Source organism: Puma concolor, chromosome A1 (assembly GCF_028749965.1).
Source record: "Puma concolor isolate L17-30 chromosome A1, mPumCon1.1.hap2, whole genome shotgun sequence".
NCBI lineage: Eukaryota > Metazoa > Chordata > Mammalia > Carnivora > Felidae > Puma > Puma concolor.
The window spans coordinates 68,676,234-68,690,506 of NC_141667.1; the positions used below are offsets into that span (position 1 = coordinate 68,676,234).

Genomic DNA, 14,273 nt, shown 5'->3' on the forward strand with positions numbered 1-14,273 from the left:
AAAGACTATGTTGTATTCATTTTTGTGCTTCTGCAATCTCTTGTGTTAGGCAACAATGCAGTACCCATATTATGTGTTTATTGACTGAATCAATGGCTAATGCTTTATTTTTATCCCATTTTCTCATGTCTCTTAAGGAAAAGAAAAGCAGACCCCCCCCCCATTATGATCAAGTCAGCCCTTAGTCTTCTCTTCTCCAAGTTAAATAACTGGAATTAATTTAACCTTTTCTCATAGAACCTAATTTCCTTTCCTATTAATCATCCTTACCATTCTTCTTTGAATCCACTTTAGCCTTTATACATCCTTTAAAAATTTATCACCAGTTGGACCCTCCATTACAATAAGGGCCTCATTAATTTAAAATATATTAGCTTCATTACTTTGTGGCTTATGTCCCTTATTTGTAACCCAGTTTTTCTTGGGCCACACAACCCTATGACTATTTCTGCCACACTGTAGGGTTTTGATAAATATTTGTGGAGTGACTGAATTTGGTCATGTTAATATTTGGTCTTGTTATATGCCTTTCTCCTTGAGAAAAGGTTACCAAGCTATGTTCTTATCTGGCCCAATATCTTAAAGATGTAATGAAGACATCTCTTTTCTGCTTTTATTCAAAGGGCAAAGGAAACATCCTATTGACAGCCACAAGCTTTCATAATTGCATCCCCGTGACAATGAACACATTTCTACCAGGTCAAGCTTGCCTACCTGATCCTGTCTTCTCAATATCTTCTTTGAACAACTTCATGTGGTTGAATTCCTGGTAAGCCCATTATACCAAGCCTGTGGGTGTGATCAAGCACATTTGAATTCTAGTGGTGAATGCTGTGCTTACTCTGACACCTTTGTCCCATAATAATATCATATTACCTTTTTTTAAAAACGTAGATATTATTTAGATATTTAAATTTTTAAATTTAGTGAAAAGCAGGGACTGTGTTTCACTTACCTTGTGCCTTATACAAATGACTTGGCCATAGTAGGCACTCAAGTATTTGTTAAACTAAAGGCTCAGTGAGTGAATGCCTTTTTTAAAGCTTACATTAGTTCAGTGAGGGTGGTGTATTTAGTTTTACTAAAATAGCAAACAATAAATATTTGCCAATTTATTGAAGCTGCTATTCTTATGCCTTTGATACAGGAAATTTGGCAAATGTTATTATTTTAGCATTCTTGGATTCTATTTAATTCACAGTCTGTTATTATACCAAATAGATGTTGGTACTTTCCCAGTGTTTCCTAAACTGGGAGTTGACCCATAGGGAGATCATGGGCTGTTGTCAGGAAGTCACAGAGACAGCATCTCCAGTCCCCTGAATAGCTGCTTGGAGAAGAGGCAGTGAACTGTGGGTGACCCAGCATTCTCCACCTACTGCCTCCCCTCAGGCACTTCCTTTCAGATTTGTTGTGATACTGAGAGGGAGACCAGAGCTACTGCAGGATCTGTAAGATGACAAGTAAACTTACATTTTTGGGGACAGTTGATATGAGTCATGGAAAACCCAGGGGAGTCCACAGGATGAAAAAGTTTATGAAATCCTGGGGTGATCTCAGGCTGATGCTAATTGAATTCCCTTGACAAAGGATCTTAAATGATGTAGAGCAGTTACTGTTTTTAAATGAGTGCAGGGAAAACAGTTTTCCCAGGGTGTTTCATTGGAGACCAAAAGGTCACTCAGATTCTGCGGTTACAGTCATGTGCAAATCAGTCTTTGGATTAAGTTAGGACTTAATCCAAGGGATCTGGAATTAGAAGACTTGGGTTTGGCTTGGTAATTGTATTGTTCATATTAGCTGAAAACAGTGTGATTTCATTTTAGCATCAAGGCTTAAAATATGTCAAGCAAAACATTTGAATTTCTATTATCTTTAGCAGAAGTTCAAAATAGTCTATACATCTACAGTCTATTAACGATTGGCAGCAGACTTGATTTATGTTTGTTGCATACCAGAGTGTAGACTTTTACCTTTCTCTGTGTTTAACACACCTCACAGAACAACCTCACTCAGACTTATGATGTCTCCCATCCCTGTAGATAGGGTTTTCTCAGGACGTACATAGTTCATGTCCGTTTTCTGCGGAAATTGTTAGTAGCTCCCTGCCTATCATTCTCAAAAATGTCCTATAAAGAACTCTTTTTTGAATTCTAGACTGATGGGTCTTCTTACACACCTCAACCTTGATATGACATCGACATTCTACCCTCTGTATGCCAATACTGACCTAAATATATCCTTGGAACTCCTTGCTTTCCTATATTCCTTGTTTCCCTTGTCACTCCCCAGCTCCTGTGATCTCCATATGCATGTTCCTCCCCCATTGAAATCCATGACTCTCTACTCTCATTGGAATTGTTGCCCAGAAACTTTCTGGGTACTTTTTCTCTTTCATTGAGGATTCTGGGTGGATTCTTGCTCACAATCTCTTCCCCTCCTAGTCCCACTATCTATCTGAATTACTTCAGTGTTCATTACATGACTGTGGCATGTAACACCATTGGTTGCCCAAAAGCCATCAGCTGTTAGGTTTTCATCCCAGACAAAGGAAACCTGCTTTTGTTTATATCGGAATGTGCTTAGCTCCAGGAAGAACATAAATGGTGATATTTTCTAATTTGCTGGTTACTCTGTGGGTAATTCTAATGTGCAACCAGGCATAACAGTCATGGCTCCAAACACATCAGAGTAATCTCAGTTCCCTTTGTAATGGTCCAAGGCTGCTCACACAACCCAGTTAGGGAATTTCTACAAAAGTTTTCTGGGAAAGTTTTGCTTTTATTATAAAGAAAAGAATTTTATAAGAAAAAGTCTTTTTGCCCTTTACTTTCCTTCTTTTTTGGATGCTCTCCGATGATGATGCTTTTAGCTGTTGTAGCCATCTGGAAACTCGAAAGTGGTAAGTAAACCTGCTGAGGATAGCAGGATAGACAAGGGTAAAGATCCTGGGTCTCTGATGCTACTGTTTAATCTATAAACCTAGAATCTGGCTAACTCTGGAATTTAGGTTAGGATAGTGTAAATATTATTATGTTAAAATCACTCTGTCAGGTCTTACATATTTGCTAAAAGCATACTTATGATAGATTTAACCTCCTTATAGGCCAAAACTGGAGGTCAAAGAACTTTTTCTGTAAAAGGCCAGATGACAAATATTTTAGGTTTTGTGAGCCATATAGCATCTGTTGCAATTACTCAATGTTGCCATTGTAACACAAATGCAGGCAGAGACAATACATAAACAAATGAGTGTGGCTGTGTTCCAATAAATTGCTATTTACACAAATAAGCAATCAACCAGATTTGACCCTTGGGCTATAGTTTGGGGACCCCTGTCCTAAATCTTCATTAAGAAGTGAAGGAATCAGCTTCTAGAGGGCTAACTACATCTTTTGGTATTTTTTGGGTAAGATAAGATTAGCATCCTCTTCTAGGGCAGTGTAGGAAATTACTGCAGAATTGGGAATTGAGTACAGGGAATGCAAACAGACATGGATTACCTGGACTCAAAGGTAAGAGAAAGGACTATGGGGAGACAAGAACCTTAGGCAGGACTCCCATAGAGGTTTTACATAGTCATTAGTAATTCTAGAGATCTTTGTGTCATGTGAGTAGAGAGAAGGAGACATTACCTATATTACCAAAAGGTTTATGGAATTTCCTGAGGCATCAAAATCTATTTTGACTCAGAACTTCAACATTTGTTATTTGGAGAGAGAAAACTTTCCTGGGGTATATAAATGATGGTGGGAGGACAGAAGGTGTGACTGAGAATCTGATTTATCAGGTTGGGCTTCTGTGGGTCTCCTACTGAATGCACAGACTTTTCTTTCTGCAACAGTTGTATATAATGGAACAGTTTTTGCCGTAAGATCTGGTCTTTCTTTGATAGAGGCACCACCTGGTTTTAATTTACTAATTCATACATATTTTGGAGGGAGCCTAATGCATGCTACTTGACATCTGCAAAGAGCCTTTGCTGGAATATGGTGGAAGTGTTCAGCTCTGTGTTGTTGGTATTTCCCTTGTGAGGTTTCTAGTTGGACAATGAGACTCAGTAGGGTTCCTGGTAGAAGAAAAGGAGCCCATTCTTTAAGTCCATAAGTCCTCCACAATGGTCCAAGTAAATAGGGTAAGATTGCTTTTTTCCCCTACTTTCCCATTAAGACTATCTTTGCTTATTTAAATTTGAATCTATTTGTGTAAAAATCGTGGAAGCACCATGGTTACCTTTAGGGAAAAGAAATGGGAGGCTGGGAAAGGAGGTCAGGGAGACTTAATTTTTTATTGGGTATGTATAATAATTTGAAAATTCTATCAACCTATATTACTTTATCCAAAAATTTTTTTTAATTACCTATATTTTTAAAACTGATGGATGTATATCTGTCAGATAGGGTTGGTAGATGAAGCTAGGAAAGTACACTGTGAAATTCATTTCAGATCCTGATCCCTGCTGGGGACAACTATGTATTCTCATACATTTAGCTGTGACCAATGTTTATGATCATTTACAAAAGAGTGCATGCATCCTGGCTTGCCTATTCACACAAATTGCAACATAAACACTGATAAAATTACACACCATAGATCTATGAAGCTCATCCATTGGAACTTAATAGCTTGGTAATGTCAGTCCCGGTGCTTGCTAGAACCATAGCCCTTTGGCCCAGGCTGTCATTTTCAGGACTACAATTCCTGGCCTCCATCTGTCCATAGTTGACTACTGAAAGTAGGAGCTGATGGTGCAGTTGAGTGGAGGCTAAAATTACACACATACAAATGTCATGAGATGGAAAAGGAGTTGTGAGGGGACTTGAACAAATAGAAGTTATAAAGGAGAATGAATCGATCAGTAGAAGTTTTGAGCTAGGTAAGTTATGGAGTTGATGTTGAGCCATTTAGTATTGGAGGAAAATTAAGAATCTGTACCACCATAGAAATGATAATGATGTGATGTGATGGAGGTGTTAGCTAATACTATAGTGGTGATCATTTGCAACACAGGCATACCTTGAAGATATTGCAGGTTTGGTTCCAGGCCACTGCAATAAAGTGAATGTCACAATAAGAGTCAAATTTTTGGTTTCTCACTGCATATAAAAGTTATGTTTATACTATACTGTAGTCTATTAAGTGTGAAATAGGATTATATCTTAAAATGTGCACACATTAATTTAAAAATACTTTATTGCTAAAAATTTCTAATCATCATCTGTGCTTTCAACAAGTTGTAATCTTTTTGCTGGTGCAGGGTCTTGCCTTGATGTTGATGGCTGCTGAGTGCTCAGAGTGGTGATTGCTGAAGGCTGGGGTAGCTGTAGAAATTTCTTAAAATGAGACAAGAATGAAGATTGCTACCTTGATTGATTCTTCCTTTCATGAATGATTTCTCTATAGCATGTGATGCTATTTGATAACATTTTACCCACAGTAGAACTTCTTTCAAAATTGGAGCCAATCCTCTTAAACTCTGCTGCTGTTTTATCAACCAAGTTTATGTAATATTCTAAATCCTTTGTTGTTGTCTCAACAACATTCACAACATCTTCACCAGGAGTAGATTCCATCTCAATAAATCACTTTCTTTCCTCACCCATAAGAAGCAACTCCTCATCCGTTCAAGTTTTATTGTGAGGTTGCAGCAATTCAAATATAATAATAATGAAAAACTTTGAAATATTGTGAGAATTAGCAAATTGTGACACAGAGACATAAAGTAGGCAAATGCTGCCGGAGAAATGGTGCTGATAGACTTGTTCAATGCAGAGTTGCTGGAAATCTTAATTTGTAAAAAACTCAATTATCTACAAAGTGCAATAAAGCAAAGCACAATAGAATGAGGTATGTTGTAGATAAGTGTATCAATTCAACATGTTGTACACCTTAAAATTACACAATATTATATGTCAGTTATATGTCAATTAAGCTGAAAGAAAAAAGAATCTGTACCAAAAGAAAAAGAGGTACAGAGAGTAATCGAATCCCTTCAATAGTATTGCCTTTACAGGGAAGATGTGTGTACTTTGCTGCAGAAGTCCCTAGAGTTTCCCCCAATGCAACTCCAGTCTTTGTGAAATTCACTTGTTTCTGTTCTTGGACTCTCATGAGGTATCTGTTTTTGTTTCTTTTTATAATTAATCTACTTTCCTTGACTTAGCCTGAGTGAGTCTGTGTTCTTTCTTTCCAAAAAACTTTATTTAAACTAATTGAAATTCCTGCTCTGGGCTTTAGTTGTTTCCACCCAAATAAAGAGTCTCTTTAGCTAGAAAGGCTAGGATCATCTTATTGTCCTTAATGGTTACGCCATGAATCTTAAATTCATTATCTCATGTTGATGGAGAATATATAAAACAACTCCAATAACCAAATGAGATTTCAAGATCAACAAGTAAAAAGTGCAAATGATATTATAGATTGAATATGAAAGAGAGTATATATCTGGGAGGGAGAGGTCACTGAGTATAAGAGGAGAGTACCAAGAATCAGCCAGGGTCAATCCTGAAAAAAACTGAAAATACTTTTTATGTCTGTTTCTCCCTACCTTCTCCAGGCACACATCTTGCATTCTATGTCTATAACTCTTAGCTCCCAGAACCACTCTTGTTTGAGCTGCCATTGTTATAACCCATCTTTCTTCATGCACACCTTGTTTTTATACATCAAGAAAATTGGAAGCTCTCAAACACTCTAAGTAGAACCTAAATTTCTAGTGCTCAAGGAATTAGAAAAAGGTGAAAAAGCCCAAAGTTAGCAGATGTAAGGATATAATAAAGATAAGAGGAAAAAATAAATGAAGTAGAGAACAGGAAAACAATAGAAAAGATTGATAAAACTAAGAGTTTTGATTCTTAGAAAAGATGAACAAAATTAACAAATCTTTAGCTACACAGAGTATTTTATTCTAGGTTTGAGATGCCTATAGAGCCCTGTAAGGTAATGTAAATTAATGTAAACATAATGTAAACATACATTCTGTTTTAGTTAAGACAGGGAAGACAGCTACTTGCTGTAAAAAACAACCCTCAGATTTCAGTGGCTTAACATAATATACTTCTCACTCATGTTACAGAGCAGATTAGGTGAGGGATCCAGTCCACTTCTACTTTGTGGTTCCACCATCCCCTAGTCCTCCACTCAATCATTTGCATTTGGCTAGAGGAGAATGTATGAAGAAAGAGTGTCCATTTAAAACCCTTTCAACCTTGGCTACTATGTCACTTGTTTACATTCCATTGGTTTAGATCCAACAGGGCTGGGAAAAGTAGAGCCCAGGAAGAAGAGAAGAACACAGATATTGATGAATACCAGAAATCTCTACTATGTGCTTTCCCCTATATTTTGGAAATGTTTTACCTAGTCAGTATTTTGTTTTCCACTTTTAGATAATCATAAGAAATATTTTTCTTTTTCTTTTTTTTTTTTTTAATTTTTTTTTTCAACATTTATTTATTTTTCGGACAGAGAGAGACAGAGCATGAACGGGGGAGGGGCAGAGAGAGAGGGAGACACAGAATCGGAAACAGGCTCCAGGCTCTGAGCCATCAGCCCAGAGCCCGACGCGGGGCTCAAACTCACCGACCGCGAGATCGTGACCTGGCTGAAGTCGGACGCTCAACCGACTGCGCCACCCAGGCGCCCCAAGAAATATTTTTCAATGATAGAAAAGCTCCTGTAAAAATGCAGTGATAAGTGGCAACTGGCATTCCTATTAGTGATAGGAACAACCAGAGGTAAGGGTAAGAACTGCGACGAATAGAACACATGCCCCATCTATTAGGAGTAGCCGTTACTCAGCTCTGATTATTAGCATTAGGAAATATACACTCAGTTTTTCTACATCTTATGATTTCTCAAATGAAGAGCCTGGTTTTGTATGTGAAATATCCCATTTTCAATATACAATCTCAATTATAAAATAAAAATTGCTCATTTTGGTTTCCTATAATTTATGAAGTAATTCTCAAGAGAAGTGGCAAATCAAAATTGTGTGTGTGTGTGTGTGTGTGTGTGTGTATGTGTTAGAACCAACTGTATTGCATATTTTTATATACTTTCTATCATCTCTGTCTTCTCCCTCTACTCCCTATTTATTGCCCTTGGCCACCATAAGGTATTAGCTGATATAAATGTAAGAGTCTGCCCCTAGGTATTTGCATCATAACAAAAGATCCTTGAAAACACACACACACAAAAACCCTAAAGTAATGAATTTCCAACTATAAAATTTTATATATAACTAACTATTAAGAATATTTTTCAGTAGGAACTGCCCCATGACCTTCCAATCACATCTTGTGGGTGCCATCCATTTTATCTGCTTATAGGATTGTGTTGGTTGAAAAAGCCTTTAGTTCTGTAAGCATTAAAGTGTTAGATCACCATCCTCTGATGACCTGACTGACTCTGTGTTTAAAGCTCTAAAATGAGTTAGAATATCCTCACCACTCTCTGTTCAATAATCCTCGCCAATATTATTTGGCAAATGTCCGCTCTGTGAGCAGTGACTGGCACTATTATGGACTGAATTCTATTTCCCCAAAATTTGTATGTTGAAGACCTAATTTCCAATGTGACTGTATTTGGAGATAGGGCCTAGAAGGATGTAATATAGGTCAAATGAAGTCACAAGAGTGGGGCCCTATTACTAAGGTGTTGGTGCCCTTATAAGATTAAGAGATGCTGTAGCTCACTCACTTGTGCTTGCCCTCTCTTCATGTGTGCACAGAAAAAGTCTGTGTGAAGACAGTGAGAAGGCTTCCATAAGCCAGGAAGAGAGGTTTCACTAGAAATCAACCCTACTGTCACTTTGAACTTGGACTTCTAGCCTCCAGAACTACAAGAAAATACATTTCTGTTGTTTAAGGTGCCAATCCGTGTTATTTTGTTACATCAGCCTGAGCACATGTCACCTGTGGTCTTAGAGTGTTAACGGGCTTCCATGAACATTTAACTTACTTTGGGAAATATGTGAAGACATGTTAGAACTGAAGCACTGGAGATCTTTCAGAGGTTTCAAAGTGATGGTTCACCAGAGACATTTGGCTTATTAATTTTTCTTAGCCCAGTCCCTTTAAAATGTGAATTGGAGTGTTTTTAAAGAGGTATGCATTCTCCAGTTTCCCACAGTTCCCAGTGGTCCTTATGTATCACTCATGAACCCCTCCACACATTTATTTTTTGCTTAGTCCCTGGAGACACTTGTATGACCTGGAATGAGCCCAAGTGTCCTTATTTTGCCAGTGATGAAGAGGTATTGGGAGGAGGTGACAGAAGTGACATAAGAGGTAGGAGGCAAGAAGGTAAGAACCTGGGCCTGGAAAGAAAGAGTGTAAGGAAATAGGATATCAGGCACAAGGCTTGTGTACAGGAAGTGGCCAATCCAACCAGGGCTGAAAAGACTCCTCTGGACTGGTGGGTAAATGGCAGGGTGGCAGAGCCTTCTCTTGGCCCTTTTCTTTTTTTGATGTTGGTAGCTCCTAGTACCTGATCTTCACATTGAGACCATAAAAATGCCAGATACTTGCTTCCCTAGCATTCCTTGCAGCTAGAGATGACCCTAAAACACACTTCCAATGAAACATAAAGGGAAATGTAACTGTTTTCTTCCCTCATGTAAAGAGAAAAATATATAAGCAGTGTCCCTGTCCCTTTCTTTTTCACTTTGGGTGCAGTTGGGTCAGAGAGTACAGTTGGGGCTGTACTGTACAGCACAATCATGGGGCAACTGGCTGGAGGATCAAAGCCAACATGTAGAAAAGTGTAGAGCAGAAATGTGGAAAGAGACTGGGTCCCTGGGAACATTATTGATCTACTGAACAACCACTAGGTCTGCCCAGCTTCAGGCTTTCTTGTTACATGAAATGTAGAGCAAACAAAAAGACAAAACAAAATAACAAAACCCTTTCTTCAGGCTACTTTCTGTTGGGTATTTTGCTAATTGTATCCCCAAACATCCTAACTGGTATACTTAGTGAGAACAGGTCCAATGGAGCAGTTCTAACTGAACTGGCCTAAGAGAAATTAATCTGTAGGCCAAAGGTATCTGGTGAACCATCACTTTGAAACCTCTGAAAGAACTCCAGTGTTTCAGTTCTATCTAACTGGGATAGGAAGTGACAGCTGTGGTCCAATTAAACTGAAAGTGAAGGAGAGAGACAGTGGCTTGGCTGTGAAGTAAGGCAGAGAAAGAAGAGATTAAATCTACAACTTTCTTCTAAAAGGCAGTATATGTGAGGGTGAAGGGTGTAGGCTCTGGATTCAGAAAGACACTGGCTTAGATCCCAGTTCTACCTTTTGTTGTTGGGAACTGGTAATTTATTCTCTCTAAGCCTCTGTTTCCTTATCTGTAAAGTGGGGATTTAAGTGTCCTTATTTTGCTGCTGATGAAGAGGTACTGGGAGGAGGTGACAAAAGGTGTGACGTAAGAGATAGGAGACAAGACAGGTAAGAACCTGGGCCTGGAAAGAAAGAGTGTAAGGAAATAGGATATTGGGCACAAGGCTAATATACAGGAAATGGATTGTGTACACACAGAGGATTGTTGTTGGAAGGCTTAAGTGAGTTCACATAGGTGAAGCTCTTAGCACAGTGGCCAGAAGCTGTTCAGTACAGTTAGCTATGAGCTAGACCATCACTGACCTTTAGCCTTTTATATCTGCTCTTGCATATCTCCATCTGGATTGCCCCATACCTACCTCAGACTCCTGGTGCCTCCTCTCCCTTCTACCATATGCTCTTCCTTTCTGCTAATTAGGAAAATGTCTTGGGTGTAGCAGAAAGACATGTGGCATGCTGTGTGAAGCTACATGTTTGGGCTTGGATAGATTTAATTCACAGAGTATGCTATGTGCTGTCTGGTTCTCCAAGAAACCCAATAGAAGCTGATCTCATCCTACTGATTGAATTTGATGACATGCTTATCATTTCCTTTTACAGTTTTTATGGTCCAGAATGACTCTGTTGCCAATATCTTCTGATAGAGGGAATTACTTTTCCAGGCAGTGCAATCATGCTGTTTATCAAAAGAAACACTGGACAATCACAGTGGACTTCAGCGCTGTGTCCTGAGCCATCATCTGGCCAACTCTCAGCAAGAAACTTCTTTGTTCTTTAGAGACTGAGCTCTATCCCCAAGCACTAACAGAATCGAGATGGAAGAAGTTGGAATTCTTCATCTTGGTATGTAAAGAATAACTTACTGTTTATGCATAATAAGGGACATTTTTAAAAGAAGCAATTATAGGATGTTTTGTCCCTGTCTCGCCTGATCTCTGAGGTCACCTGACCTCTCCATTCTAACCTTGGTTTTTTACATGAGGGGTGTTTTTACTCTATGTTTATGAATCTGTATCTATTAAAACAAACACTTTATGTGTAATTCATTCATTTATTCAATATTTACTGAATGCCTACTATGGTCCTGGCATTGTTTTAGGTGCTGTGACACAGTGAGGTTCCTGCTCCCAGGAAGCTGAACCCTGGCCTTGAGATACATGGTAGGACAGACATGGGTTGAAGGCACTGGGGTGCAGCAAAGGGGAATGTTCCAGGAAACAAATGGCAAAATTGTTCTGAAAGGAACACTGGGTGTAGAACCTACATTTCTTAAAGTGTCAAGGATGCTATAAAACAAATATCAATTTTTCTATCATGCTTCTAACTATACCATTCACTATAGCATTGAAATATTCAGAGCTCCTATTTAAATCAGAAGCTGTTACACAATCATTTCTGAATGAAGGCAGTAATGATTAGTTATAATATGGTTTATTATATGAAATTAGTAAAACCTGAGGCCTCAAAACATAATATGCACCATAAAATCCTGATATAATGTGGTTAATCTATTCTTTGGGGTTAGCTCAGTCCCCCTCAATTATCATTATAAAAAGCTTTCACTCCAACTAGAAGAAAGAGCAGTTTAATTTGTAAAAGAGTTCTATATGCTGCTGCCTTAGTTAAACAAAGACAGAAAAGCAGGAGGATGGAATGTGGATTTGGTGAAACACTGGCATAGAATACAAAGCAGCAACGAGTCCTTAATATAAATGCATTCCACTTTAATAATTACAGGTGAAATGAACTATTTTGGGGGAAGAATAATGGGAATGAATCGATTCTATTTCAGGTTAACATTTTGATGTGAGGCTTTAAGCATTTGTAATTCCAAGTTAAGAAACACAGAATGTGGCATTTTTCATTTTTGGTATGAATTTCTCTGTTTATGGATACTGTTTCTATATGCAATATGTATTTTTTTTTAGTATAACCATTTTCCTTCTCACTTTTTTTTTTTAGAACCACATCCCTCCCTAAACTACCCTGCATCCCTTGCATTAATCCCTAGGCTTCCTGAGGGAGTGAGTCTCTATAGTAATCTATGGATTCTATACCCTATCCAATGTCTTTTTCAGGGATTTTAGAAATGGGAATGAAGCCCATTCTGCCTGTCTCACTCTGAATTGCTGAGGCTGTAAGATGTGATACTGGGGGTGGTGCTAGTCTCCATATTTCTTACCATGTGGCATGGTCTCCACAGTCCAACAGAAGATGAAGCACAAGCCCAGAGGAGCAAGAGGAAAGACAACACAAGTCCTTGTTCCAGTTGTTCCCAGGTTCAGTGCCAGATTTCTTTTCTTGAATTGTGTAAGACACTCTGCTATCCTGATTTTCTCCTTTTTGATTCAACTAGTTCAAGTTGGGTTTCTATCACATGCAACCAAGCAATTCCTGACTAATGCAGTCACCCTCACTGCTGCCCTATATGAGCTCTTCAATAAATTCGGTCTCTTCATCCTACTTTCTTTTCTTTTTTTCTTTTTAAGATTTTATTCTGAAATAATCTCTACACCCATTGTGGGGCTTGAACTTATAACCCTGAGATCAAAAGCCACATGCTCTACCAACTGAACCAGCCAGGCACTCCTCTTCAGCCTACTTTCTAAACCTCTTTTGTGTTCCTGCCTCCATACCTCTGCCTTGGGATCGTCACCGTTCCCTCCCCTTATGGAAGCTCAGTCTTTACCAGCATCCAGCCCAAGTTCCACTTTCCCTGACTACCTGGGCAATCTCTCTATCCTTAGAACTTACATAGCCTTTGTTCTCTATATATGCTCACTAGCACTTTCACTTTCCCCAAACTAGACCATAAAGTCCTTGAGCACTGAGGCAATGTATCCTACCATTGTGTCTCTCCAGAGCCTTAAACAATGTGTTTAGTTTTGATAGGATGATGTTGCCAGCTATTATTTTATAGATAGATGATAATCTTGAATTTATCATTAAATGGAAGATTAACAAATATAATGAACTCAGTTAGCTGAGTAATTATTTTAGGATTAGGTTAAACTGAATGCCAATAGTTCTTATAGTGATGACTTCTATATAGAGATATTGTTGTATAAGATGTGCACACCCTGTTTGGCAAGGAGGATGTGTTTTGAGAAATAGGACCTCCAATAACGCCACACAGGATTGTTAGAGCACAGCTGTCAAGACCATGCATTCCTGGCATCTAATGACAGTAACCTCTTCCATTCTCTTCAAATGACTTGAAGTCATGACATGCTTCTGGCCCAATTTTCTTCTAGGTGTTTTTCAAGCAATAACAGGTCAATTATCCCAGGCTACAGGGATATTTATGATGCCATTCTAATGTCACAGTATTTCCACAACCCTGGGATCGTCTGCTGAGTTTCACCCTATGTTTTCACATCTATTTCTTTGAGGGTGACACCAGCTGCATTACAACTAGTATAATGATAGCATCCAGCATGACATTTTCCTTGCTTTCTTTGGGCCATGTCCAACTCTATCACTTTCAAATGTTATGTTAGCCATTAAGAATAAAAATTCCTGACCAGACCCAAAATAATTGGCAGAAATAAAGACCGAAGAAAGTAGATACCATGCAGAAGATGCTTACTGTAGGAGAGCAAGGCAACATACTCAGAGGCAATGGTTTTTGCAGTATGTGTCTCAGCTCTTATTGGCTGAGTGCCTACAAGTATAGCTAACACTCAGAACATGGGGGGAATGTTCAGTAATAGAGAACCGAAATGGATAGTATACATATATTGATACATGTGTATGTAATTTGGGAAAATACTTCAGAAAGAAATCACTTTATAAATTTTAGGGACAGAAAAACAGGGTTAAACCTGGTAACTTAGAAAATGGAGAACTTCAATATAGACATATACTCAAGTTACAAATACGGCTTCTTTGCTAACTACGAATGAAGGATTCAAAACTCAGGACTTTGATAT

At 38.4% G+C, this 14,273-nt stretch overlaps 1 long non-coding RNA gene across 3 annotated transcripts in view; it reads left to right on the top strand.

Moving 5' to 3' along the window:
* LOC147584221 (uncharacterized) overlaps positions 1 to 14,273 on the top strand; it is a 198,412-nt gene that overhangs the window by 135,532 nt on the left and 48,607 nt on the right. For 2 of the 3 annotated variants that reach the window (XR_015243034.1, XR_015243006.1), the window contains 3 exons: positions 624 to 769; positions 11,004 to 11,184; positions 11,441 to 11,501. This is a non-coding gene — a long non-coding RNA (uncharacterized LOC147584221). Of the gene's footprint in view, positions 1 to 623; positions 770 to 11,003; positions 11,185 to 11,440; positions 11,502 to 12,544; positions 13,191 to 14,273 lie in introns of those variants that run through there. The other variant, XR_015243030.1, reaches the window with a different exon arrangement.